The sequence below is a fragment of the Bufo gargarizans genome, chromosome 1 (assembly GCF_014858855.1).
Source record: "Bufo gargarizans isolate SCDJY-AF-19 chromosome 1, ASM1485885v1, whole genome shotgun sequence".
NCBI lineage: Eukaryota > Metazoa > Chordata > Amphibia > Anura > Bufonidae > Bufo > Bufo gargarizans.
Genome location: NC_058080.1, coordinates 361,865,528 through 361,890,917, shown reverse-complemented (window position 1 = coordinate 361,890,917; position 25,390 = coordinate 361,865,528).

Here is a 25,390-nt window from a genome sequence, read left to right as displayed (position 1 = left end):
TTCCAGGGAAAATCCTTCTCCCTTTTTCTGTGCCATAATAAAGCATGAATGGTGGGGTCTGGGTGGACCTAAAATTAGGTTTTAGATGTTGTGGAAAAAAAAGAAAGTGAAAAGAAAGATGAGAATAAAATATGAAAAGCAAAATAAAACTGAAAGAAGAAAGACTTATTGAACCATAAAACAACACAAATATATAGTTCACTTGTAGAAATATTAATGAGACAAACCGTTTTCATTAAAGGGGTCGTCCCATGAAAAATATTCTGTCGTTTTCAAACCTGGGTCTGTCTGTAATTGTCCATAATTAAAATTTTTGTATGGCCACTGAGTTATTTAATAGAATGCATTTGCATAGCACCACCTGCTGCACTTGCTAATTTCCATCCTTCAGCTGCTTTCTGAGCTGTGATAGGGAGAGTGCTGCATAAAAAAGGATATGCCCGCTAAGCTGCCAGCTTGAGATAAATCTTGCAGGGCAACTGGAGTAATGAATGGGAAGATCTCTGGATCCATGTAAGGTACAGGACTGCTTGTGCAAAACAATAATAAATGGCCCCTCACCACAGTTCCTTCTCCTAATGCAAAGTACTCTCCCCGCAACTCAGAAGGTTCCAGCAACCGCAGACCAATGCTCAGAAATCCAGTTTCAGAAAGACAAATCTGGAGCCTTTGTTAAAATCATCCAACTTTTATTTCATCTTTTAAATAAAATTTGTGGTACAGTAGTACTTTACCTCATAAACATATGGATTAACTACTACTGTACTGCTAATTTTATTCAGAAGATGAAATAAACGTTGGATGATTATAACAAAATCTCCAGATATGGCATTTTTTTTATACAGGGCTGGTTGTAGTTTTGTTATAAATAGATTGTCATGTACTATAAGATGTCTGATTTTCATTTTTTACATTAGTCATGAGATAACTAGGGATGAGCGAACTCGAACTGTATAGTTCGGGTTCGTACCGAATTTTGGGGTGTCCGTGACACGGACCCGAACCCGGACATTTTCGTAAAAGTCCGGGTTCGGGTTCGGTGTTCGTCGCTTTCTTCGCGCTTTTGTGACGCTTTCTTGGCGCTTTTTGAAAGGCTGCAAAGCAGCCAATCAACAAGCGTCATACTACTTGCCCCAAGAGGCCATCACAGCCATGCCTACTATTGGCATGGCTGTGATTGGCCAGAGCACCATGTGACCCAGCCTCTATTTAAGCTGGAGTCACATAGCGCCGCCCGTCACTCTGCTCTGATTAGCGTAGGGAGAGGTTGCGGCTGCGACAGTAGGGCGAGATTAGGCAGATTAACTCCTCCAAAGGACTTGATTAACTGATCGATCTGCAGCTGTGGATCATTGAGCTGCTGATCCTCAATTGCTCACTGTTTTTAGGCTGCACAGACCGTTTGTCAGTCTCATTTTTCTGGGGTGATCGGCGGCCATTTTGTGTCTTGTGGTGCGCCAGCACAAGCTGCGACCAAGTGCATTTAACCCTCAATGGTGTGGTTGTTTTTTGGCTAAAGCCTACATCAGGGTGAAGCTGTCACACCAAGTGCATTTAACCAGCAATAGTCTGTTCATTTTTTGGCCATATCCCAGTCTAATTCTGTCACTAAATCCATACCGGTCACCCAGCGCCTAAATACTAGGCCTCAAATTTATATCCAGCTAAATCTGTCCCTAGTGCTGTAGCTGGGCGAGTTATTTAGTGTCCGTTCAAGCACATTTCTTGTTCTGGGTTGAAATACAATTCCCAATTTAGCAATTTCATAATTTAGTGGTTCCTGCTATATCAGAGCTCTTTGAAATCTATCCCAAAAAGGGTATATAATATTGAAGGTGCACATAGGGTCATTCAGAGTAACTTCACACACACCCGCTACTGTGTATTTCCAAGTCTAATTCTGTCACTAAATCCATACCGGTGACCCAGCGCCTAAATACTAGGCCTCAAATTTAATTCCCTCTAAATCTCTCGTTACCCACCGCTGTACTGTTGTTGCTGGGCAAGATATTTAGTGTCCGTCAAAGCACATTTTTTGTTCTGGGTTGAAGTACAATTCCCAATTTAGCAATTTCATAATTTAGTGGTTTCTGCTATATCAGAGCTATTTGAAATCTATCCCAAAAAGGGTATATAATATTGAAGGTGCACATAGGGTCATTCAGAATAACTTCACACACACCCGCTACTGTGTATTTCCAAGTCTAATTCTGTCACTAAACCCATACCTGTCACCCAGCGCCTAAATACTAGGCCTCAAATTTAAATCCCTCTAAATCTCTCGTTACCGTTGTCCTGTTGTAGCTGGGAAAGTTATTTAGTGCCCGTCAAAGCACATTTTTTGTTCTGGGTTGAAGTACAATTCCCAATTTAGCAATTTCATAATTTAGTGGTTCCTGCTATATCAGAGCTATTTGAAATCTATCCCAAAAAGGGTATATAATATTGAAGGTGCACATAGGGTCATTCAGAATAACTTCACACACACCCGCTACTGTGTATTTCCAAGTCTAATTCTGTCACTAAATCCATACCGGTGACCCAGCGCCTAAATACTAGGCCTCAAATTTAATTCCCTCTAAATCTCTCGTTACCCACCGGTGTACTGTTGTTGCTGGGCAAGATATTTAGTGTCCGTCAAAGCACATTTTTTGTTCTGGGTTGAAGTACAATTCCCAATTTAGCAATTTCATAATTTAGTGGTTTCTGCTATATCAGAGCTATTTGAAATCTATCCCAAAAAGGGTATATAATATTGAAGGTGCACATAGGGTCATTCAGAATAACTTCACACACACCCGCTACTGTGTATTTCCAAGTCTAATTCTGTCACTAAACCCATACCTGTCACCCAGCGCCTAAATACTAGGCCTCAAATTTAAATCCCTCTAAATCTCTCGTTACCGTTGTCCTGTTGTAGCTGGGAAAGTTATTTAGTGCCCGTCAAAGCACATTTTTTGTTCTGGGTTGAAGTACAATTCCCAATTTAGCAATTTCATAATTTAGTGGTTCCTGCTATATCAGAGCTATTTGAAATCTATCCCAAAAAGGGTATATAATATTGAAGGTGCACATTGGGTCATTCAGAATAACTTCACACACACGCTTCTGTGCATTTCCAAGTCTAATTCTGTCACTAAATCCATACCGGTGACCCAGCGCCTAAATACTAGGCCTCAAATTTAATTCCCTCTAAATCTCTCGTTACCCACCGCTGTACTGTTGTTGCTGGGCAAGATATTTAGTGTCCGTCAAAGCACATTTTTTGTTCTGGGTTGAAGTACAATTCCCAATTTAGCAATTTCATAATTTAGTGGTTTCTGCTATATCAGAGCTATTTGAAATCTATCCCTAAAAGGGTATATAATATTGAAGGTGCACATAGGGTCATTCAGAATAACTTCACACACACCCGCTACTGTGTATTTCCAAGTCTAATTCTGTCACTAAATCCATACCGGTGACCCAGCGCCTAAATACTAGGCCTCAAATTTAATTCCCTCTAAATCTCTCGTTACCCACCGTTGTACTGTTGTTGCTGGGCAAGATATTTAGTGTCCGTCAAAGCACATTTTTTGTTCTGGGTTGAAGTACAATTCCCAATTTAGCAATTTCATAATTTAGTGGTTTCTGCTATATCAGAGCTATTTGAAATCTATCCCTAAAAGGGTATATAATATTCAAGGTGCACATTGGGTCATTCAGAATAACTTCACACACACACGCTTCTGTGCATTTCCAAGTCTAATTCTGTCACTAAATCCATACCGGTCACCCAGCGCCTAAATACTAGGCCTCAAATTTATATCCCGCTGAATTTGAATACAATACATTGGGCCAAATAATATATTTGTTGTTGTGGTGAACCATAACAATGAGAAAAACATCTAGTAAGGGACGCGGACGTGGACATGGTCGTGGTGGTGTTAGTGGACCCTCTGGTGCTGGGAGAGGACGTGGCCGTTCTGCCACATCCACACGTCCTAGTGTACCAACTACCTCAGGTCCCAGTAGCCGCCAGAATTTACAGCGATATATGGTGGGGCCCAATGCCGTTCTAAGGATGGTAAGGCCTGAGCAGGTACAGGCATTAGTCAATTGGGTGGCCGACAGTGGATCCAGCACGTTCACATTATCTCCCACCCAGTCTTCTGCAGAAAGCGCACAGATGGCGCCTGAAAACCAACCCCATCAGTCTGTCACATCACCCCCATGCATACCAGGGAAACTGTCTCAGCCTCAAGTTATGCAGCAGTCTCTTATGCTGTTTGAAGACTCCGCTGGCAGGGTTTCCCAAGGGCATCCACCTAGCCCTTCCCCAGCGGTGAAAGACATAGAATGCACTGACGCACAACCACTTATGTTTCCTGATGATGAGGACATGGGAATACCACCTCAGCATGTCTCTGATGATGACGAAACACAGGTGCCAACTGCTGCGTCTTTCTGCAGTGTGCAGACTGAACAGGAGGTCAGGGATCAAGACTGGGTGGAAGACGATGCAGGGGACGATGAGGTCCTAGACCCCACATGGAATGAAGGTCGTGCCACTGACTTTCACAGTTCGGAGGAAGAGGCAGTGGTGAGACCGAGCCAACAGCGTAGCAAAAGAGGGAGCAGTGGGCAAAAGCAGAACACCCGCCGCCAAGAGACTCCGCCTGCTACTGACCGCCGCCATCTGGGACCGAGCACCCCAAAGGCAGCTTCAAGGAGTTCCCTGGCATGGCACTTCTTCAAACAATGTGCTGACGACAAGACCCGAGTGGTTTGCACGCTGTGCCATCAGAGCCTGAAGCGAGGCATTAACGTTCTGAACCTGAGCACAACCTGCATGACCAGGCACCTGCATGCAAAGCATGAACTGCAGTGGAGTAAACACCTTAAAACCAAGGAAGTCACTCAGGCTCCCCCTGCTACCTCTTCTGCTGCTGCCGCCTCGGCCTATTCTGCTGCTGCCGCCTCGGCCTCTTCCTCCGCCTCTGGAGGAACGTTGGCACCTGCCGCCCAGCAAACAGGGGATGTACCACCAACACCACCACCACCACCTCCGTCACCAAGCGTCTCAACCATGTCACACGCCAGCGTTCAGCTCTCCATCTCACAAACATTTGATAGAAAGCGTAAATTCCCACCTAGCCACCCTCGATCCCTGGCCCTGAATGCCAGCATTTCTAAACTACTGGCCTATGAAATGCTGTCATTTAGGCTGGTGGACACAGACAGCTTCAAACAGCTCATGTCGCTTGCTGTCCCACAGTATGTTGTTCCCAGCCGGCACTACTTCTCCAAGAGAGCCGTGCCTTCCCTGCACAACCAAGTATCCGATAAAATCAAGTGTGCACTGCGCAACGCCATCTGTAGCAAGGTCCACCTAACCACAGATACGTGGACCAGTAAGCACGGCCAGGGACGCTATATCTCCCTAACTGCACACTGGGTAAATGTAGTGGCAGCTGGGCCCCAGGCGGAGAGCTGTTTGGCGCACGTCCTTCCGCCGCCAAGGATCGCAGGGCAACATTCTTTGCCTCCTGTTGCCACCTCCTCCTTCTCGGCTTCCTCCTCCTCTTCTTCCACCTGCTCATCCAGTCAGCCACACACCTTCACCACCAACTTCAGCACAGCCCGGGGTAAACGTCAGCAGGCCATTCTGAAACTCATATGTTTGGGGGACAGGCCCCACACCGCACAGGAGTTGTGGCGGGGTATAGAACAACAGACCGACGAGTGGTTGCTGCCGGTGAGCCTCAAGCCCGGCCTGGTGGTGTGTGATAATGGGCGAAATCTCGTTGCAGCTCTGGGACTAGCCAATTTGACGCACATCCCTTGCTTGGCGCATGTGCTGAATTTGGTGGTGCAGAAGTTCATTCACAACTACCCCGACATGTCAGAGCTGCTGCATAAAGTGCGGGCCGTCTGTTCGCGCTTCCGGCGTTCACATCCTGCTGCTGCTCGCCTGTCTGCGCTACAGCGTAACTTCGGCCTTCCCGCTCACCGCCTCATATGCGACGTGCCCACCAGGTGGAACTCCACCTTGCACATGCTGGACAGACTGTGCGAGCAGCAGCAGGCCATAGTGGAGTTTCAGCTGCAGCACGCACGGGTCAGTCGCACTACAGAACAGCACCACTTCACCACCAATGACTGGGCCTCCATGCGAGACCTGTGTGCCCTGTTGCGCTGTTTCGAGTACTCCACCAACATGGCCAGTGGCGATGACACCGTTATCAGCGTTACAATACCACTTCTATGTCTCCTTGAGAAAACACTTAGGGCGATGATGGAACAGGAGGTGGCCCAGGAGGAGGAGGAGGAGGATGAGGAAGAGGGGTCATTTTTAGCACTTTCAGGCCAGTCTCTTCGAAGTGACTCAGAGGGAGGTTTTTTGCAACAGCAGAGGCCAGGTACAAATGTGGCCAGCCAGGGCCCACTACTGGAGGACGAGGAGGACGAGGATGAGGAGGAGGTGGAGGAGGATGAGGATGAAGCATGGTCACAGCGGGGTGGCACCCAACGCAGCTCGGGTCCATCACTGGTGCGTGGCTGGGGGGAAAGGCAGGACGATGACGATACGCCTCCCACAGAGGACAGCTTGTCCTTACCCCTGGGCAGCCTGGCACACATGAGCGACTACATGCTGCAGTGCCTGCGCAACGACAGCAGAGTTGCCCACATTTTAACCTGTGCGGACTACTGGGTTGCCACCCTGCTGGATCCACGCTACAAAGACAATGTGCCCACCTTACTTCCTGCACTGGAGCGTGATAGGAAGATGCGCGAGTACAAGCGCACGTTGGTAGACGCGCTACTGAGAGCATTCCCAAATGTCACAGGGGAACAAGTGGAAGCCCAAGGCCAAGGCAGAGGAGGAGCAAGAGGTCGCCAAGGCAGCTGTGTCACGGCCAGCTCCTCTGAGGGCAGGGTTAGCATGGCAGAGATGTGGAAAACTTTTGTCAACACGCCACAGCTAACTGCACCACCACCTGATACGCAACGTGTTAGCAGGAGGCAACATTTTACTAACATGGTGGAACAGTACGTGTGCACACCCCTCCACGTACTGACTGATGGTTCGGCCCCATTCAACTTCTGGGTCTCTAAATTGTCCACGTGGCCAGAGCTAGCCTTTTATGCCTTGGAGGTGCTGGCCTGCCCGGCAGCCAGCGTTTTGTCTGAACGTGTATTCAGCACGGCAGGGGGCGTCATTACAGACAAACGCAGCCGCCTGTCTACAGCCAATGTGGACAAGCTGACGTTCATAAAAATGAACCAGGCATGGATCCCACAGGACCTGTCCGTCCCTTGTCCAGATTAGACATTAACTACCTCCCCATAACCATATATTATTGGACTCCAGGGCACTTCCTCATTCAATCCTATTTTTATTTTCATTTTACCATTATATTGCGATGCTACCCAAAGTTGAATGAACCTCTCCTCTGCCTGTGTGCTAGGCCTAAATATATGCCAATGGACTGTTGCAGTGGTGGCTGACATGAAGCCTGATTCTCTGCTATGACATGCAGACTAATTCTCTGCTGACATGAAGCCAGATTGTCTGTTACGGGACCTCTCTCCTCTGCCTGGGTGCTGGGCCTAAATTTATGACAATGGACTGTTGCAGTGGTGGCTGACGTGAAGCCTGATTCTCTGCTATGACATGCAGACTGATTCTCTGCTGTCATGAAGCCAGATTGTCTGTTACGGGACCTTTCTCCTCTACCTGGGTTCTGGGCCTAAATTTATGAAAATTGACTCTTACAGTGGTGGGTGACGTGAAGCCTGATTCTCTGCTATGATATGAAGACTGATTCTCTGCTGACATGAAGCCAGATTGTCTGTTACGGGACCTTTCTCCTCTGCCTGGGTTCTGGGCCTAAATTTATGAAAATTGACTCTTACAGTGGTGGGTGACGTGAAGCCTGATTCTCTGCTATGATATGAAGACTGATTCTCTGCTGACATGAAGCCAGATTGTCTGTTACGGGACCTTTCTCCTCTGCCTGGGTTCTGGGCCTAAATTTATGAAAATTGACTCTTACAGTGGTGGGTGACGTGAAGCCTGATTCTCTGCTATGATATGAAGACTGATTCTCTGCTGACATGAAGCCAGATTGTCTGTTACGGGACCTTTCTCCTCTGCCTGGGTTCTGGGCCTAAATTTATGAAAATTGACTCTTACAGTGGTGGGTGACGTGAAGCCTGATTCTCTGCTATGATATGAAGACTGATTCTCTGCTGACATGAAGCCAGATTGTCTGTTACGGGACCTTTCTCCTCTGCCTGGGTTCTGGGCCTAAATTTATGAAAATTGACTCTTACAGTGGTGGGTGACGTGAAGCCTGATTCTCTGCTATGATATGAAGACTGATTCTCTGCTGACATGAAGCCAGATTGTCTGTTACGGGACCTTTCTCCTCTGCCTGGGTTCTGGGCCTAAATTTATGAAAATTGACTCTTACAGTGGTGGGTGACGTGAAGCCTGATTCTCTGCTATGATATGAAGACTGATTCTCTGCTGACATGAAGCCAGATTGTCTGTTACGGGACCTCTCTCCTCTGCCTGGGTGCTGGGCCTAAATATATGCCAATGGACTGTTGCAGTGGTGGCTGACGTGAAGCCTCATTCTCTGCTATGACATGCAGACTAATTCTCTGCTGACATGAAGACAGATTCTCTGTTACGGGACCTCTCTCCTCTGCCTGGGTGCTGGGCCTAAATATATGCCAATGGACTGTTGCAGTGGTGGCTGACGTGAAGCCTCATTCTCTGCTATGACATGCAGACTAATTCTCTGCTGACATGAAGACAGATTCTCTGTTACGGGACCTCTCTCCTCTGCCTGGGTGCCGGGGCCTAAATATCTGAGAATGGACTGTTCCAGTGGTGGCTGACGTGAAGCCTCATTCTCTGCTATGACATGCAGACTAATTCTCTGCTGACATGAAGACAGATTCTCTGTTACGGGACCTCCCTCCTCTGCCTGGGTGCTGGGCCTAAATATATGCCAATGGACTGTTGCAGTGGTGGCTGACGTGAAGCCTCATTCTCTGCTATGACATGCAGACTAATTCTCTGCTGACATGAAGACAGATTCTCTGTTACGGGACCTCCCTCCTCTGCCTGGGTGCTGGGCCTAAATATATGCCAATGGACTGTTGCAGTGGTGGCTGACGTGAAGCCTCATTCTCTGCTATGACATGCAGACTGATTCTCTGCTGACATGAAGCCAGATTCTCTGTTACGGGACCTCTCTCCTCTGCCTGTGTGTGTGCTGGGCCTAAATATATGCCAATGGACTGTTGCAGTGGTGGCTGACGTGAAGCCTCATTCTCTGCTATGACATGCAGACTGATTCTCTGCTGACATGAAGCCAGATTCTCTGTTACGGGACCTCTCTCCTCTGCCTGTGTGTGTGCTGGGCCTAAATATATGCCAATGGACTGTTGCAGTGGTGGCTGACGTGAAGCCTCATTCTCTGCTATGACATGCAGACTAATTCTCTGCTGACATGAAGACAGATTCTCTGTTACGGGACCTCCCTCCTCTGCCTGGGTGCTGGGCCTAAATATATGCCAATGGACTGTTGCAGTGGTGGCTGACGTGAAGCCTCATTCTCTGCTATGACATGCAGACTAATTCTCTGCTGACATGAAGCCAGATTGTCTGTTACGGGACCTCTCTCCTCTGCCTGGGTGCCGGGGCCTAAATATCTGAGAATGGACTGTTCCAGTGGTGGGTGACGGGAAGCCAGATTCTCTGCTATGGAACCTCTCTCCAATTGATTTTGGTTAATTTTTATTTATTTAATTTTTATTTTAATTCATTTCCCTATCCACATTTGTTTGCAGGGGATTTACCTACATGTTGCTGCCTTTTGCAGCCCTCTAGCTCTTTCCTGGGCTGTTTTACAGCCTTTTTAGTGCCGAAAAGTTCGGGTCCCCATTGACTTCAATGGGGTTCGGGTTCGGGACGAAGTTCGGATCGGGTTCGGATCCCGAACCCGAACATTTCCGGGATGTTCGGCCGAACTTCTCGAACCCGAACATCCAGGTGTTCGCTCAACTCTACTTATAACTACTCTACTATAGTGCTATTGTAACAACAAGACCTATAGGTACAAAATGTTGTCCGGTACGTTTCTGATCATGTAGTGTAAATTAAAGGGAATATGTTATTAGAAAATGACCTATTGTTTAAATCGTTTTTATGTTAAACAATTATTATTTTTTTCTGTGATTTTTGTAAAAATTTTCATGTTCCTATGTATATGTGCAACGAACAGTCTGCAGGAGCACATGTGAGTGTGGGTGGCCGGATGGGTGCAGTAGTCATACACACGGTTTCCTGAAGCTCCCTGGGCTGGCATGTAGTGATGGGCAGTGGCGTTGCTAGGGCTGGTGTCACCCGGTGCGGTAGAAAATGGTGTCACCCCCCCTGGGTGACACCTGACAGTGTAGGCTATATGTGTATAACAAACATATTTCATATGAAAACTTACAATTACTTGGCTTGGCCCTTGGGGATCTCGGACACCACTTCCACACTTTGGCTGGGGGGCTCGGCGGAGCTGATGTGCTTTATCCTAATGAGAAAGATTTCATAATAAGTATTTGGAGAAGGGGCAGAGGGATAGCAGAGCAGGGAGAGGCTGGTGCTGCTACTAGGGGGCTCATACCATGGGGGAGTAATAACGCCCACCATAATGCCCCCCCCCCCCAGTAGTAATAATTCTCCTTATAATGTGACAGTGCAAAAAATACCCCCCTGTAATGCCTCCAGTTGAGCTAATGTCCCCATAGTGCCTCCATAATGTGCCAGTATAAAATACCCCTATATAGTGACCCCAGTAAATGCCCCCATAGTGCTCCTCTCCCCCCTAGTGCCCCCATAATGTACCAGTATAAAAGGCCCGATATATAGTGCGCCAGTAGATGCCCTCAGTGTCCCCCATAATTTGTAAGCATAAAATACCCCTTCTCAGTGCCCCATAGTAGTCCTCTCCCCCCTTCCCCATAGTACCCAACACAATGTGTCCCAGTATAAAATGCCCCTATACAGAGCCCCCATATAAAATAACCGTTCTTTGTGGCCTCAGTAGATGCCCCTATAGTGCCACCAATAATGTGCCAGTAAGAAGTGCCCCCATAGATGTCCCCCAATAATGTGCCAGTGAAATGTGCCCTCATAGATGCCCCTTAATCATGTGCCAGTAGCCTAAGCCCCCAATCAACATGTGCCAGTAGCCATAGGCGCCCCCCCTATCATGTGCCAGTAGCCATAGGGCCCCTCTATCATGTGCCAGTAGCCATAGGGCCCCCCTATCATGTGCCAGTAGCCATAGGGCCCCCCTATCATGTGCCACTAGCCATAGGGCCTCTCCTATCATGTGCCACTAGCCATCAGTATTGTACAGAAAAAAAAAAAAAAAAAAAGGAAAAAAACACTTACCTCCTTGGCAGCGATGCGATGCAGGCCTCTTCTGGCCTGTGTCCCGCGCTGTGTACGGCTCAGGCGGCGCGATGACGTCATCGCGCCGCCTGCGCCGGCCTCTGATAGCAGGGCTCCAGACTAAAAAAAAATACCTAGTAGCCATTGGCTCCTGAACTGAAAAATTTAGGAGCCAAATTACATTTTTAGTCGCCAAATCAAAACCGAATGAAAATTTTGGTATCATGACAACGCTACGCTGATCAGATCGACGTAGGGTTGTTTCAATACCAAAATTTAGATTTGCTTTCATCACCATAAAAAAGTATTGCGATACTCAATACCAAGCAAAAAAGCCACATGCATTTCGCATTTTATGAAACGTTCGGCCCATAATAGAACAGTCCTATCCTATTTTTTGGGGTGACAAGGTGACAAAAAAATGGCGAATGCTCACCGCATAGGAGATATTTTTAAATAATTTAATAGTTTGGACTTTTCGGACGCAGCGCTATGTAATATGTTTATTGTATATATTTTTTATATGTAAAATTGGGAAAGGGGGGATTTAAACTTAATATTTTAGAGTACTTTCACACTAGCGTTTTTCTTTTTCGGCATAGAGTTCCGTCACAGGGGCTCTATACCGGAAAATAACTGATCCGTCATATCCCCATGCATTCAGGATGCATCAGGATGTCTTCAGTTCAGTCATTTTGACTGATCAGGCAAAAGATAAAACCGCAGCATGCTACGGTTTTATCTCCGGCGAAAAAAACTGAAGACTTGCCTGAATGCCGGATCCGGCATTTTTCCCCATAGGAACGTATTAGTGCCAGATCCGGCATTCAAAATACCGGAATGCAGGATCCGTCCTTCCGGTCTGCGCATGCCGGTAAAAATGTGTAAAAAGATACAAGACGGATCCGTCTGTCCGCATGACAAGCGGAGACATGGATTCATTCTTGCAATGCATTTGTGAGATGGATCCGCATCCGGATGCATCTCATAAATGCTTTCAGTCACATCAAGATCGGCGGATCTGGCAGGCAGTTCTGACAACGGAACTGCTTGCCGCATCACACTACTGCAAGTGTGAAAGTAGCCTTAGTGTTTGTGTTTTATTTTCACTTACTATTAGCCCCCTTAGGGGCTGGAACCCTTGTCCTATTCACCCTTAGGCCCCTTTCACATGGGTGAGATTTCTGCGCGGGTGCAATGCGTGAGGTGAACGCATTGCACCCGCACTGAATCCGGACCCATTCACTTCTATGGGGCTGTGCAGATGAGCGGTGATTTTCACGCATCACTTGTGCGCTGCGTGAAAATCGCAACATGCTTTATGTTGTGCGTTTTCATGCAACGCAGGCCCCATAGAAGTTAATGGGGCTGCGTGAAAATCGCATTGTATCCGCAAGCAAGTGTGGATGCGGTGCGATTTTCACGCTTGGTTGCTAAGATGAAAGTCTATTCACTGTGTTATTTTCCCTTATAACATGGTTATAAGGGAAAATAATAGCATTCTGAATACAGAATGCTTAGTAGAAGGTCAATATAATAAACATTGAGTGCGCCCCCCCAGTATAATAAACATTGAGTGCGCCCCCCCAGTATAATAAACATTGAGTGCGCCCCCCCCAGTATAATAAACATTGAGTGAGCCCCCCCAGTATAATAAACATTGAGTGCGCCCCCCCAGTATAATAAACATTGAGTGCGCCCCCCAGTATATCAAACATTGAGAGCGCCCCCCCAGTATAATAAACATTGAGAGCGCCCCCCAGTATAATAAACATTGAGAGCGCCCCCCCAGTATAATAAACATTGAGTGCGCCCCCCCAGTATAATAAACATTGAGTGCGCCCCCACCAGTATAATAAACATTGAGAGCGCCCCCCCAGTATAATAAACATTGAGAGCACCCCCCCAGTATAATAAACATTGAGTGCGCCCCCCCAGTATAATAAACATTGAGTGCGCCCCCAGTATAATAAACATTGAGAGCGCCCCCCCCCAGTATAATAAACATTGAGTGCGCCCCCCCAGTATAATAAACATTGAGAGCGCCCCCCCAGTATAATAAACATTGAGAGCGCCCCCCCAGTATAATAAACATTGAGAGCGCCCCCCCCAGTATATCAAACATTGAGAGCGCCCCCCCAGTATATCAAACATTGAGAGCGCCCCCCCCAGCATAATATACATTGAGAGCGCCCCCCCCAGTATAATAAACATTGAGAGCGCCCCCCCCCCAGTATAATAAACATTGGTGGCGCAGTGGGAAGTGCCAATGAGGGTTAAAAAAATAAATAAAAATTAACTCACCTCCTCCAATTGATCGCGCAGCTGCCGGTCTCCTGTTCTATCTTCAGGACCTGTCAAAGGACCTGTGGTGACATCACTGTGGTCATCACATGGTACATCATATGATCCATCACCATGGTAATGGACCATGTGATTAGCTCAGTGATGTCACCACAGGTCCTGAAGATAGAACAGGAGACCGGCAGCTACGCGATCAACTGGAGGAGGTGAGTTAATTTTTATTTATTTTTTTTAACCCTCATTGGCACTTCCCACTGCGCCACCAATGTTTATTATACTGGGGGGGGGGTGCACAAAATGATTATTATACTGGGGGGGGTGCACAAAATGTTTATTATAGGGGGGGGGGCGCACTCAATGTTAATACAAATACAGGAGGCGGGTGCCGGAATGAAATAGCCGGCACCCGACCTCTATGATAGGGGGCTGCAATCAGTGGCAGTTAACCCCTCAGGTGCCGCTCCCTGTCATAGAGGTCGGATGCCGGCTATTTGATTCCGTCACCCGCCTCCTGTATTTGTATTACAGGTCAGTTTTCTTCATTGGTGGCGCAGTGGCCACAGCCCCTCCCCTCCTCCTCCCATCCCTCTTCTCATTGGCGGAGGCAGCGGCAGCAGCAGCACAGGGGGGAGGGAGAGAGCCCCCCCCCCTGCCTCTATGGAAGCGCCGGCCCTGCCTAAAGTTAGTTAGTCAAGGAGAACTCCGGCGGCCGGCGGGTGACACCCCATCAGACTGGTGTCACCCGGTGCGGCCCGCACCCCCCGCACCCCCCTCGCAACGCCACTGGTGATGGGAAGAGCACACCAGATGGCAGTTGAGGTGCCGTTGATGTTGATGTTTTACAGTGCGAGGCAGGGTCCTGGTTGTCGTAATGCCAAAACCTTACAGTGCAAATGTAGGATGGAAGTAATGAGTCTCAGTTAAACATAAAACAATTATTTACTGAACTTCAGATGCAGACAATTCAGGAAAGGTCTCACTTGTTATGGATTGGCTGTAGAAATACAGTCTTCTCAGATGGTACAGTTCTTACAGCTGCAAAGATAATCATAGGCCAGACCAGTTTCTTTTTAGATTATTTAAGCAATCTTCCTTATCATGCACTGTACTAAATGACTTGTACACACAAGCATCCAACCACGGAGTGTATCCTTTACTTCTAGCAACCAAAGGGCAGTTCTCCCTAACGGCAGGCAAACTCTTCTGCTCCATTCTTTCAACAGGTCACTGTAGATACAGTACACTTCCACAGGATCCACCATGGGATGTGGAGATTCTCACAGTGGGAAAAACTGTAATTTGGTATGCTCAGTGTCACGGATGATGTTGCAGAAAGCTGGAACTTATAAATAAACATCCGACTGGCTTGATCCCAAACTAAGGAGCATATGGGTGAGCCCTATAAAACCCCTAGAGCTCTTCCTGAATGCTATGCCAATGCAAGGGTCTCTATAGTAGACGATTGCATGCCCACATACCTAATACTGCGTGACACGTGAAAACCCTATAATAGTGAGGGGACACAACCACCGGCTCCCCGCACTTAATACGGACGGAGTCAGGGTCACCTAGAATCAAGCCAGCAAGGAAACACAAATAAAGGAAAAATACTTATCTGAGGAAACAGCAACAGCAGCCTCCAGCAGTGAACACCTAATCCAGGAAGTAGTATAAACCGCAAAGTTGATCATGTTCGTTCTGCCCATAATGGAGATCCATCCAGTCTCTCCTTTGCTGGCATCGAGGCTGTGGGAACCACCCCTAGGGGTGGGGACCGCCACCGCCTCTTGTTGCAGGGGGAGGCTCGATGGATCATCAGAACGGGTGCCATGGGATCCCATGGTTTGAACGATAAAAATGACATGGCTGTTTCTGGATGTCCGGCGTGGGGTGGTCCCTGTTGAATACCTTATTCCTTTTTTCACCTCCTTCTTATTACCAGCATTGGCGCTTCAACATACACCCCTTTGGGAATGTTTACCTGCAGTTGCTGGGAGGTTACCCTGAACAACGGGGTGTGCTATTGGTCTGTATGGTCTTAACTATGCCATTTGATACCTTGTTTCTCTATGTACTATTTGTATTGCATCCCCCCTTTATTATGTAATGCTTTTGGAATCTGTCGCCTCCAGGACAGATATTGTGTTGCCATGTTTTGCTTCAGTGCTATTTTGTATGCGCTTGTAATGTTTCCATGTTTCCTTTCTGTATTTGCTACAGCTGCGCACCTGTTGAGCGTCCGTGGTCACTATGGTGATGATCGGCGTCCGCTCTTACATATACGTCCGTGTGCCTGTGCGTCATAGACGGTCTGAGGAAGCGCGTTATTCGCGCGAAACGGCTGTCACCGCCGGTTCACACCGTGGCCATCCCGCCCCCCAGCCTGTGCAGCCATGCTATTGTGTTAGCATTAAAGCCTTTTGAAGATATCCAGACCCTGGTGAGTACCGCGTCTTTTCTATCTACCGTCCATAAACCGGAAAGTGAGGCAGTATGGGAGGGAATATAAAGGTAACACCTGGGAGAAGGAAAGGAGATGACAAAGTGAAACCAAAACAAAGAACGTCATGCAAGAGGTAGAGAAGAACATTGCCAGACCTTCTCACAGAACTGGCGATCACACTCAGGCATCGGACACAACTCCTGAACATAGGAGCCCTAGAGCCGATAAGTCCTTATCTATACAAAGTGAAAGATTGGGACAGAGTCCGAGATGAGGGCAGCGCCTCATGTGTAAATCAGACTGACACCAGGATACAGCATTAAGTGCAAAGCTGCTTACCAGTGATTATTATCACAAGAGAAGTCAAGGTAACAAATAAATTAAGGGGGCTGTACCATCTTGGACTTTCATGGCTGAGAGGGAATAACCCATAGTAAGCACTAGAGATGTCGCGAACATAAAATTTTCCATTCGCGAACGGTGAACGCGAATTTTTGCAAATGTTCGAGAACGGGCGAACCGGGCGAACTGCCATTGACTTCAATAGGCAGGCGAATTTTAAAACCCACAGGGACTCTTTCTAGCCACAGTAGTGATGGAAAAGTTGTTTCAAGGGGACTAAAACCTGGACTGAGGCATGCCGGAGGGCGATTCATGGCAAAACTCCCATTGAAAATTACATAGTTGACACAGAGTTGGATTTTAATCCATAAAGGGCATAAATCACCTAACAATCCAATTTTTTTTTTTAACAACGTGGTTTAAAACATCCAGTGTGTGTATACGATCAGGTATGATGTTGTATCGATCAGGTAGTGTAAGGGTTACGCCGGCTTCACAGACATTGACAGACCAAACTCCCTTTTTAATGCACCACAAACAACCGCAAACAGTCCATTTGCCCAACCGCAAACTCCCCATTTGCACAAGGTTGGATACCAAGCTAGCCATGTCCCGTTGATGTCATTGAAGGTTTCTTCCTCCACCCAGCCACGTACAACACCAAGGGTCCCCGAAAGGTAAATTGAATTGATTTTTCGAACGGGGAGATGGTTAAAAAAAATGCTGGCTCCCTCCCCTTTGTTTGAATCCACGGTCACTGCATCTGCGCAGTGCAATTTACTGTCACACCCGATATGAGTGGTATTTTCTGTAGTACAATTCTCATCAGTTTAATCCCTGTTACGTCCCCAATCTGGGGTCCATTTATTGAATTGATTTTTTGAACGGGGAGATGGTTAAAAAAACGCTGGCTCCCTCCCCTTTGTTTTAAACCACGGTCACTGCATCTGCGCCGTGCAATTTACTGTCACACCCGATATGAGTGGTATTTTCTGTAGTTCTCTTCTCATCAGTTTAATCCCTGTTACGTCCCCAATCTGGGGTCCATTTATTGCAAATGTGATTATATCACAGATAAATAATATAAATAGAATTGTTTCTATCTGCAAGGTATTTTCTGTGACACCCTGTATGGATGGTGTGCACACAGTACTGTCTGTGGGCCACACAGTCACTCACTGGGTTGCAAATGTGATCATATCACAGAGAAATAATATAAATTGCATTTTTTTTTATCTGCAAGGTATTGTCTGTGACACCCTGTATGGATGGTGTGCACACAGTACTGTCTGTGACTGAGCCTGCAGCCTCTCACACACGGGCAGGCAACTGCAAAGTATATATATATATATATATATATATATATATATATATATGAAAAAGCAGACTGATGTACCAGCCCTAAAAAGGGCTTTTTTGGGGTGCTGTCAGGACGCTGTCCTTACAGCAGATGAGTCTGTGGACACAGAACAATGCCCTAGCTAACTCTTTCCCTATTGAATCAGCAGCAGCTACACTCTCCATTCTCTCTCTGTGAATGCAGCTTCCAAATGAATCTAAAATGGATGCTGTCCAGGAGGTGGGAGGGTCTGGGGGGGAGGGTCTGCTGCTGATTGGCTGGAATGTGTCTGCTGACTGTGAGGTACAGGGTCAAAGTTTGCTCAATGATGATGTATAGGGGGCGGACCGAACATCGCATATGTTCGCCCGCCGCGGCGAACGCGAACAAGCTATGTTCGCCGGGAACTGTTCGCCGGCGAATAGTTCGGGACATCACTAGTAAGCACTGGCCTGGGTTGGCTGGATATATAGAAATGTTGCTGGTGCTCCACTGTTTCTTTAACTCTCATAGCAGTGAATGAGAGCTGCGCAATTCCTAAGGTGTTCATAGCCTGTAACGGTACCTTACCATCAAACTCCTACCTGCTGTATAGAGCGCTGTGGAGTCAGAGTCAGAAATGTTCCAACTCTGGCTTTAAAATACAGATATTAAATATGATATATTATTAATAACAACATCTAAAATGCTGAACTTATTTACTTTCATGGGAATATAGGAAGGTTTAGAAATTTTAATCATAAAAATATGCTTTATCAAGTTACGCCCTCAATTTATCAAAAAACATTGATACATCAGATTTGGGGTCATCAATGAAGGAGGATCTGAGGTGATACTATTTCTGACCAATCACAGCCAGGGAGAAAAATAAACTCACCATCTCCCTGGCTGTGATGCTCTCCGCTGTGATTAGACCGCAGCACAGCCAGGGACAACTAGATGCCCATTGAGACGCTCAGGCAAAGTGACAGCATCAGCAGGGGGTACCCCGCAAGTAAAGGTATTTATCTCAATTAATACAAAACAATAAAAGGTTCTCTTTAAGGGAGGAATTTATCATGTTTGAGGCCTTTTTTAGACTGGCATTGCTTTGCTCACTTGTGACACATTTATGAAGATGACGTTCATTTTTATTAATGACTTTTTTCTATTCTATTCTGTAATCCCGATGTTTCAGCTAAATACATTTTTATAGTTATTAAATGCGTACTGCCGCATGTGTTGAAAACTATTTTGCTCAGAAATTTTATTCCAATAAATATATTTTATGTTCGATCTAAGTAGTTTGATTATTTACATGATGTTGATAAAAAGCCTAATGTCTCTATTTCGCTACAGTGGATATGTTTTTACTAATTATTATAATTGAGTAATTTATGTAGGAAGAGGATTGTGGAAAAATAGAGGAGTCTGAGTTGAAAGTCAGACTTACCAATTCCACAGCCATGGTTGTAATTAAAGCCATACACTAAGGCCCCTATACAAGATACAGGCGTCTTATAAACATAGCTAGAGATAAGCGAATCGAATTTCAGAAAAAATTAGATTAGCAACGAATGCAAATTTCCCTGCGCTTCGTGGTAACGAATCGCAATTTTCCTAAAATGGCGGCTACTCGTGTAAGAACTGAGGACGTGATGTCACAGCCCTATAAATACTATATAAATTAAATCCACGGCACTCTGAAAGTTTTTTGCAAAATAAAATTTCACATTTTAATTCTTAGTTTACAGAATATCATTAATATACATCCAGTGCAATTCATTTACATATAGTAAGTATTATGCCATATCAGATAATTCCCGAACGTTTCGGTCTGTGCGACCTTCTTCAGCGGGGTCTGTAGGCAGGGTGAAGAGGCAGGCGCTGGTTGTCTTATTTTGCAAAAAACTTTCGGAGTGCCGTGGATTTAACTTATACTGTCTAAACCATTCTCACAGGCACCCACACTGGATCCAAGGTGTGCAGAGTACATATTTATCTAATTAAAGCCCTATAGATACGTCAGCCATCTTACAGTCAGACATTTTCCAGCATTCAGAGTGCAGGCACAGACGTGTGAAGGTGCTAGGGACAGCAAGCGGAAAAGCGATTGTGGAAAAAAAAGACAGAAGAAACTATTTATAAGTGTAGGGAAAGGATAGGGAGGAATCATTTCACAGCATCTTATTGCAGGGAGAGATGTCAGAAGGCGCTAGGGACTAGTGATGGAAGAACATCGTCTGGGACGGTTTGCGAATGTGATCGTGCGAACACGATCAAATGTTCGTGAACCGCAAGTTCGCAGCGGGCCCCATTCACTTCAAAAGCAGGCGAACCTGAAAAACCTTCAGCTCATATTTGCAGCCACCAAATACTTAGGAGAATTGTACAAATAGTCCCACAACATGGACAGTGACATACTAGAGGGGGATCAATTACAAAAATTGCAACAAAAAGTATGTATCTTAATCGGGGGACATTTTTATGCATCTTAAATGGAAATTCTCAGAAATGTGCCCTGTTGGAGCCTAGAATTTTTTTTATTTTAGGCCACAGGAGTACAGGCCCTAAAAATTAGGCATTCACCTGACATAAAAGAAATTCTGATTATGTGGCTCAAGGTACATTATATGGTCAATGGATACAAATTTTACTGTAGGCTACTGGACTACAGGCCCCAAACATTAGGCATTCACATGACACTAAAGATCAAGCGATTATGTGGCCAGAGGTACAGTATATTATTACACGGTCAATGGATATCAATTTAACTGCAGGCCAGTACAAATACAGGTCAAATACATATGTTTAAAATAACTAAAAATATAAAATTGGATTAAAAACATGGCTAATGAAATCCCTCCTCTTGAAAAAACCAATAATGATAATGGTTGAAATTGCTGCACTACCCAATGCTGCACTACCCAAATGCACTATATAGAAAGTATATAATTGGTATATCACACCCCTTCTTCAATCAGTTTTTTGTGGGCAACTGGTATATCACACCAGTAAAAAATGATTTGTTTCAATGGCGTTTGTCACTATGTGTAGCTGCTGCAACGCAGCAAAACTGCAAACAAATGCTGCATTACCCAAATGCACTATATAGAAAATATATTATTGGTATATTGCACCCCTGCTTCAATCAGTTTTTTTGGGGGAAACTGGTATAACACACCAGTAGAAATTATTTGTTCCAATGGCGTTTGTCACTATCTGTAGCTAAAGTAACGCAGCAAAACCACAAACCGATGCTGCACTACCCAACTGCACTATATAGAAAGTATATAATTGGTATATAACACCGCTGCTTCAATCAGTTTTTGGGGGGGACAACTGGTATATCACACCAGTAGAAATTATTTGTTCCAATGTCGTTTGTTCCTATCTGTAGCTGAGGTAATGCAGCAAAACCGCAAACCAATGTTGCACTAACCAACTGCACTATATAGAAAGTATATAATTGGTATATAACACCCCTGCTTCAATCAGTTTTTTTGTGGGGCAACTGGTATATCACACCAGTAGAAATTATTTGTTCCAATAGCGTTTGGCACTCTGTGTGGCTGCAGTATCGCAGTAGAACCGCACACAACTGCTGCACAATACAAATGCACTAAAATATACTTTCTATGTTAGAAAGTATATTATAAGTATATTACACCTTTCAGTAAGTCACACCTATCGATAGCACACCTATACCAGTCCTTAAAACGACTTTTGTGGCCCTATTAGCTAGTGTTTGGTGTCCCTAAAAGTCTATTCCTACTCCACACAGCAACCTCTCCCTACACTGGCAAAAGACTAAATGTAAAATGGCAGCCAGATCAGGTTTATTTATAAGGTAGGGGGTACGTCGTCCATGTGCTGAAACGTCTCAATTTGCTAACCTGTACCACCTGATGGATGGTCATGGGTCAAAGTTCTTTACAATGTAAAAGAATATGGCGCCGGCGAACATTGCCATATGTTTGTCTGTTCGGCGAATCGCGAACATAGAAACATAGAATGTGTCTGCAGATAAGAACCATTTGGCCCATCTAGTCTGCCCAATATACTGAATACTATGAATAGCCGCTGGCCTTATCTTATATGAAGGATGGCCTTATGCCTATCCCATGCATGCTTAAAGGGAACCTATTTAATACATATGCAAATTAACCTCAGATGAGTCCTGTATGTGAGATAAGTCAGGGTCAGGACTCATCTCAGGTTAATTTGCATATGTATTAAATCGGGTTTTTTACACAATAAGAGCACACAGAGCTATGGGGACTGGGTATTGCGGATGTGCTAGTGGCCATCTAGCCACCCATGTCCTCAGCTCTATACACAAAATCCCAGTGACAGGTTCCCTTTAAACTCCTTCACTGTATTTGCAGCTACCACTTCTGCAGGAAGGCTATTACATGCATCCACTACTCTCTCAGTAGCAAAGTTTGCCGCAAAACAACCGCCGGGCGAATCGCAAGGCCATCTCTACTAGAGACATTGATACGAAAATGCGGAAGGGGCTTCATCATCATCAGGAGAAGAGGGTCGCAGCTTGCTTGTGAGGCAGCGGCTGAGCTAGCTGTGTGGTAGCATGGCTGAGAGCCAGCAGGATGGCAGCAGTTGCAGGTCGGGAGCCAAATGTGCCCCGGGTAGACCACCTGCTTCGCAGCAGCCTACCTGCCCTGGGAGTAGTGGTACAGGGGTTCATGGAGTCAGCGGCAGTAGCAGTCAGTCAGTGCGGACTGTTGGGGGAAAATTACCTGCTGGGTGGTGTGTCAGTTTTTTTATTAAGCTACCAGAGGAAGTTAACGTAGCCACATGTAAATATGTGGGCAGAAGGTGAAGCATGGCCAGGGTGCCAATGTTAGCAGTACGGCCCTGCGTCAACATATGCAGCATCGCCATGCAGTGGCCTGGGAGACCGTGGCTCCGATGTGGTGGTGCAGCATGCCGCAGCTACCGCTGCATCACCCAGTGGCACGCACCCGGTTTCAGCCAGTCAAGGCTCCACCACCTCAGCCGAAGGGAGCTGTCTGTCAATCCCATCTTCTGCTGGTCCAGATGCTCCAGCTCCTGCCCCTCAGTGGAGGAACAGGGGAGGAACTTCTCCGAGTTATACATCAAGAAATCGAATCCTGGCTTTCTCCGTGACAACTGAAAATCGGAACAACGCTGAGCGACAACGGGAAGAACATGGTGTTGGCGCTTCGTCAAGGAAGGCTGAGCCATGCGCCCTGCATGGGACACGTGTTCAATCTGGTTGTCAAGCGGTTCCTGAAGTCTTCCACCGATCTGCAAGACATCCTAAAAATGGGCAGGAAACTTTGCATGCACTTCAGCCACTCATACACTGCAAAATACACCCTCTTTGAGCTGTAGCGGCAGAACAGCATCCCCCAACATAGGCTGATATGCGACGTTTCCACCCATTGGAATTCCACCCTCCATATGTTGGACTGACTATATGAACAGAGAAAGGCCATCAACGATTTCTTGATGATGCAATCAGATAGGAGCACTCCACTGTGTAACTTCAATGTCAGCCAGTGGCAGCTCATGCGTGACACCTGCCGTTTGCTCAGGCCCTTTGAGGAGGCCACGTTATTTGTCAGTCGCCAGGACTACAGAATGAACAACGTCATTCCACTGCTTCATGTCCTGGAACAGATGCTAGTAACTATGGCTGGTCAGGGGACAGGAGACATGGCGCCTCAATCTCATGGCCACATAAACCCTGTAGGAGCTAAACTGGAAGAAGAGGAGGAGGAGGATATTGGAGCACAGGCAATGTTTAGCCAAATGGGTGGTTTTTCTACTCAGATGACAGAAGAGGAGCAGGAGCAGCCAGAGGAGCTACAGGGCGATGAGGAAGACGAGACAGAGGACCCGGACACAACGTGGCAGTATGCAGTGGAGATGGAGGCAGGGCGTCCCTCCATGTTACTTGCACAAATGGCACGATGAATGCTTACTTGCTTGCATAATGACAGCCGAATTGTCACCATTCGGCAGAGGGGTGACTTCTGGGTCTCCACCTTGTTGGACCGTTGTTACCGGTCCAGAATGGGGGCCTTTTTTACACCCACCGAGAGGGAGGACAAACTAAACTACCGTATTTTTCGCCCCATAAGACGCACCCCCCCCCCAAAAAAATGGGGGGGAAATGCCCCTGCGTCTTATGGGGCGAATGCTGACAGTTTAACATCGCTGGATGCGATGTACGAGTGAGCGGGGGCCGGGGGAGGGACTGGGAGGAGGAGCTGGGGGCCGGGAATAGCGGCGGGGCGGTGCAGTCAGTGTACTATAGCCCCGCCCCGCCGCTCCGGTATAGTAATATTAAATGTCTTATTGAATTAAAATGTATTACATATGCCCCCTCACTCCTAAATTCCTAATAGTACCTTACATCCTATTCCTAATAGGTTCTGTATAATGCCGGAAGGCCGGGCGGGAGGTAGCGTAACTCGCTGATGTCACGTGCCTGCTCCGCCTACTTTATGAATGAAGCAGGCGGCGCAGGCAAATGACGTCAGTGAGTGACGCGCCGGCCGCCTGGCCTGCCTGCCGCAATTGTACAGAACCTATTAGGAATAGGATGTAAGGTACTATTAAGAATTTAGGAGTGAGGGGGCATATGTAATACATTTTAATTGAAAAGAGACATTTTATATTTGTATACTGGGGGGCGGCAGCGGCGGGGGGGGGGGGGCTGATCCGTGGATGGCACAGTTAAGGGGGGGGTCTGTGGATGGCACTGTTATGGGCTGGGAGGTCTGTGGATGGCACTGTTATGGGGTGGGGGGTCTGTGGATGGCACATATATAACAGTGCCAGCCACAGATCCCCCTGTAACAGTGCCATCCACAGATCCCCCCTGTAACAGTGCCATCCACAGATCCCCCCTGTAACAGTGCCAGCCACAGATCCCCCCTGTAACAGTGCCAGCCACAGATCCCCCCTGTAAGTGTCCGTCATCCACAGATCCCCCCTGTAACAGTGTCCGTCATCCACAGATCCCCCTGTAACAGTGTCCGTCATCCACAGATCCCCCCATAACAGTGTCCGTCATCCACAGATCCCCCATAACAGTGTCTGTCATCCACAGATCCCCCATAACAGTGTCCGTCATCCACAGATCCCACCATAACAGTGTCCGTCATCCACAGATCCCCCCATAACAGTGTCCGTCATCCACAGATCCCCCCATAACAGTGTCCTTCACAGATCCCCAGTAATAGTGCCACCCACAGACCACCATTAGTTCCAAACCCACCAAAAGCACACCTTTTTGTTAAAAAAATTTTTTTTTGTATTTTCCTCCCCAAAAACCTAGGTGCGTCTTATGGGCCGGTGCATCTTATAGGGCGAAAAATACGGTACTACAGAGACATCCTATGTACTCAATTGGCCACTGCCTAACTGTGCCATCGTCCATCCTCTCGCAGGTCTGACCGGGGGGCCCTCTGTGCTCACGTTCCACTGCCATGGCTGCTGGGGAAGGTTAGGGTGGCAGGAGCAGTACCAGCTCCATCAG